This window comes from Macadamia integrifolia, chromosome 11 (genome assembly GCF_013358625.1).
Source record: "Macadamia integrifolia cultivar HAES 741 chromosome 11, SCU_Mint_v3, whole genome shotgun sequence".
NCBI lineage: Eukaryota > Viridiplantae > Streptophyta > Magnoliopsida > Proteales > Proteaceae > Macadamia > Macadamia integrifolia.
The window spans coordinates 20,547,982-20,552,640 of record NC_056567.1 but is presented as its reverse complement, the minus strand read 5'-3'; the positions used below and the strand labels follow the sequence as shown (position 1 = coordinate 20,552,640).

General features: G+C 39.0%; 1 non-coding gene across 1 annotated transcript; it reads left to right on the top strand.

The window, feature by feature from the left end:
• Nucleotides 1–3,745: 3,745 nt before the first annotated feature.
• On the top strand, nt 3,746–3,852 carry LOC122094499. Its single transcript, XR_006144815.1, has one exon. It is a non-coding gene; the product is annotated as a small nucleolar RNA R71 (small nucleolar RNA).
• Nucleotides 3,853–4,659: the final 807 nt, after the last annotated feature.

Here is a 4,659-nt window from a genome sequence, read left to right as displayed (position 1 = left end):
AATGTTGCTCATGATCAGGAACACATCGTCGGATAATCTGATCCGGACATATCTTAAACAAATAAGGATCATCCCAGAAAAAGTGCTTAACTTGGGAATGAAACCTATACTTATCTTGGGTGGACCAGTGATCCGGAGTCACACTTGAAACTAAGAAGTTGACAATGTCAGCAAACCATGGTTCGCTGGACATTGCAAATAATTGTTCATCTGGAAAGTTTTCGTTGACTGGAGAATCAACAGTCAAGGAATTGGGAAGTGGGGATAAATGATCTGCAACTAGGTTTTCAACTCCTTTTTTATCCCTAATTTCTAAATCAAACTCTTGCAAAAGTAAAACCCACATAATGAGATGGGCTTTGGCATCCTTCTTCTGAACTAGGTATCTGAGGGCAGAATGATCAGTATACACCACCACATGTGAACCAACTAAGTAAGACTGAAACTTTTCTAATACAAACACAACCGCTAAAAATTCTTTTTCAGTGGTTGTATAATTGATTTGTGTATCATTTAAGGGCCTACTAGCATAATAAATGGCAGTGGGCAACTTATTAATGCTTTGACCCAAAACTACTCCTATGGCAAAATCTGAAGCATCACACATCAGTTCAAAAGGTTCAGTCGAAACAGGTGGTTGAACAATGGGTGCATTGGTCAACTCCTTCTTAAGTTGTTTGAAGGATTCTAGGCACTCTTTAGAAAACTCAAAAGTTTGATCATTGGCAAGTAATGAAGTGAGAGGTCGGACTAACTGACTAAAGTTCTTAATAAACCTTCTATAGAAGCCTACGTGCCCTAGAAAAGATCGGACATCCTTAATAGATTGAGGAGGTGGTAAATTATCAATTAAATCCACTTTGGCTCTACCTACCTTAATTCCCTCCTTGGATATTACATGGCCTAAAACAATACCAGATTTAACCATAAAATGGCATTTCTCCAAATTCAAAACTAAATTCTTAGATATGCACATTTTCAAAACTAGGGAAAGATGATGAAGACATTCAGAATAGGAATTCCCATGAATTGAAAAGTCATCCATAAATACTTCTAAGAATTTTTTGACAATGTCAGAAAAAATGCTCATCATGCATCGTTGGAACGTAGCAGGGGCATTGCAAAGCCCAAAGGGCATATGCCTATAAGCAAATATTCCATATATTTGGTTATAGCCAGAATATCCATCAAGAAAACAATAGTATTCATATCCAGCTAACCTCTCTAACATCTGATCAATGAATGGCAATGGGAAGTGGTCCTTCTAGGTTGCCACATTAAGTTTCCTGTAGTCTATGCACACTCTCCACCCTGATTGGACACGAGTTGAAATTAGTTCATTATTGGCACTGGGAACTACAGCCACCCAGACTTCTTAGGCACTACATGAACTGGGCTTACCTATTGGCTGTCAGAAATAGGATAAATTATTTTATGATCCAAGCACTTTAGGATCTCTTTCTTAATGGCTTCCATCATCACTGGGTTAGCTCTTCTTTGGGGTTCCGTGGATGGTTTGGAATCCTCCATAAGATGTATATAATGTTGCACAATAGAAGGGCTTATACCCTTGATATCAGCCATGGTCCAACCTAGGGCTTCCTTATTATCTTTTAACACTTTAAGTAACTCCTCTTCCTAGCTAGAAGTCAAATTTGAAGAAATTATTACAGGAAAAGTCCGGTTATGCCCTAGGAAAGCATACCTCAAATTAGATGGCAACTCCTTAAGATCTAGCTTAGGGGGCTCAACTATGGAAGGTTTGGGAATGGAATTGGAAAGGGGTCCTAAGGGCTCCACAAGTGTGTGAAGACTCAAGACTTCAGAAAATAAATTTTCACTGTCATCATCCAACTCATCCATACACTCTTGGAATTCTGAATCAAAATCAATATCAAAGTTGGTAACTAAATCATCAGAAAAATCCAGAAAATCCTCAAGCATATTGATCTCTTCTTCCATATGTGGTTGCTTGCCAATCCTAAACATGTTAAACTCAACAGTTTGGTTACCAAAAGATAATCTTAGGAAACCATTCCGGTAATTGATTAATGCATTACTGGTAGCCAAGAATGGTCTTCCTAGAATTATTGGGATCTCATCCTTGATTGAGAATGGCTTAGTATCTAACACAATAAAATCAACAGGGAAAATAAATTCCCCCACCTTTAGTAAGACATCGTCAACCATCCCTTTAGGAATCTTAACAGACCTATTTTCCAACTGAAGAGTAGTTCCAGTGGCTTTCAATTCTCCTAATCCTAGTTGCTTGTACACATGGTAAGGTAAAAGATTCACACTTGCGCCAAGGTCAAGTAAGGCATGCTCAATGTAGGTGTTGCCTTTGACACAAAATATGGTAGGGCTCCCTGGATCCTTATACTTGGCTGCTATAGGCCGAGTAATTATGGAACTAATGTTACCTGCCAAGAATGCCTTTTTGGGCACACTAGTGATACGTTTGTGAGTACACAAATCTTTTAGTACCTTTGCATAGGCAGGGATCTGGGATATGACATCCAAAAGAGGGATGTTCATTTCTACCTTTTTGCAGACTTCTAAAATTTTGTCCATGGAAGCAGTCTTCCTTTTGTTTGCCAAGCGATTAGGAAATGGGACAGGATGAACATAAAGACTGTTAGGGATTTGCTCCTGTTCAGAAGAATCATTTTTGGTTTCCTCAACCAAATCATCTTTAGTTTCAGAAAAATCTTTAGGTTCATCAGACGAACCTGAAACAAGAGGCACACTTGTGTCCTCAACTGAAGGAGAGTAAACATGAGTAATAGATGAGGAAGATTTAGGAATGCTTTGTAGGTACACTCTACCACTCCTAAGGGTAGAAACAATATTACATTGGTTAGAGAGCCCTTGTTGGGTCTGACCTTGTACTATATTCAGTGGTGCATTAGTTGATGTTTGTGAACTAACAGGCTGATGATGCCTAGGGTTAGGCTCTGGTTGACTGGGTAAAGTTCCTTTCTCCCTCTCACGCATAATTAAGACAACTTGAGTGAGTTCTCTCGTAAGATTTTGATGGCTTGTCATGAGGAGGGCCATATTTTTTTCCAAGTCACTTATTCTACTTGCCTCTCCAGTGTTGGTAAACCCAGGGGGTTGCTGATAAGATGATAGGAGAGGGGCCCTAGGAAAACTAGCCTGAGGTCCTACATTTGACCTAGGAAAAGTATTTTGAGAAAAAGATTGTTGTGCAAAGGGAGGCCTTTGGAGTCCAGGTTGACCTTGATTATGGAAATTGGAAGGCCCTGCTTGGTTGCCCTGATTCCAAGAGAAATTTGGGTGATTTCTCCATCCTGGATTGTAGGTATTACTATATGGATTATCCTGGTATAAGGCATTAACACTATCATTAGAAGTGCCCCCAAAGGTGTTGGGGCATTCTTCTAGTAGATGTCCAGGGGACTGGCACCAAGCACAAATCTTAACCAAATTGACTGATGATGGTTCTCTAAGAACAATAGCCTCAATTCTCTTGATTAGGTTATCCAAATGGGCTTCCTTGGCTACTATCCTATCCATAAAATATCCTTTTTCTCCTATGGTTCTTTCACTCTCTTGGGTTGATTCCCACTCACGGGTTTTGTCAGCTAAGTCAAGTAAGAATTCCCATGCCTTTCCTTCATCTGTAAAGGATGTGAATCCCTTAGGGCACATAGACTCTATCATTTGTTTATTTGGGTAATCAATACCCTCATAAATTATTTGACATAAATGCCATAGGTCTAGGCCATGGTGAGGGCATTCTTGGAGTAGATCCTTGAATCTCTCCATAAGTTTGGAAAATGACTCACTACACTTTTGCCTAAACTGAAGGATATCACTTCTAAGCTTATTGGTCTTGTGAGTTGGGAAAAACTTCTTAAGGAAGACAACGGTGAACTGTTCCCATGAGGTTATGGAATTTGTAGGTAACCCATACAACCACTTCTTAGCTTGGTCTTTCAATGCAAAAGTGATAAACCTAAGCTTAACAGCATCATTAGAAAGCTGTTGGATCTTAATTAGAACACATACCTCTTCAAATTCCCTTAGAAGTAGGTATGCATCCTCAGAGGTCAACCCATAGAAGTGGGGCAACATAGTGATGTATTGAGATTTGAGTTCAAAATTATTGCCCTGGGCTTGTGGTAAAACTATGCAGGAAGGTTGGGCTGTTCTAGCAGGGTAGAACCTATCTTTCAGAGATTTAGGTGAAGGGTTTTGCTGTTGGTCTCCCATATTGAAGGGTTTTAAAGAGAGCAAACGTATAGGATCACTAATTGTTAGATCTCTTCTTTCTAACCTATTCTTAGTATTACGTACCCACTTAACATTCATGCAACAGAAAACTACCCACAACTAAAGTAAGACAAGCACAAAAGAATGGATAGAAAAACCTTTTTTTTTATGAATTTTTATTTATTTTTTTATTTTTTTATTATTATTATTTTTTTTTTTGCTTTTTGGGAGCTTACCGGCAGGGATCCGGGGTTGCTCAGGTCAATTCCTGAGGTACTGCTATAGGGCGAAACCTATCTTTATCATACTATGAGGCATGGCGACCTCCACTGATACAACTATTATTGCAAGTTGTTCATCTCAAGAATTCAATAAAAGAAAAGAAAAAACAAAACAAAGCAAACAAAACACTCTGATCTC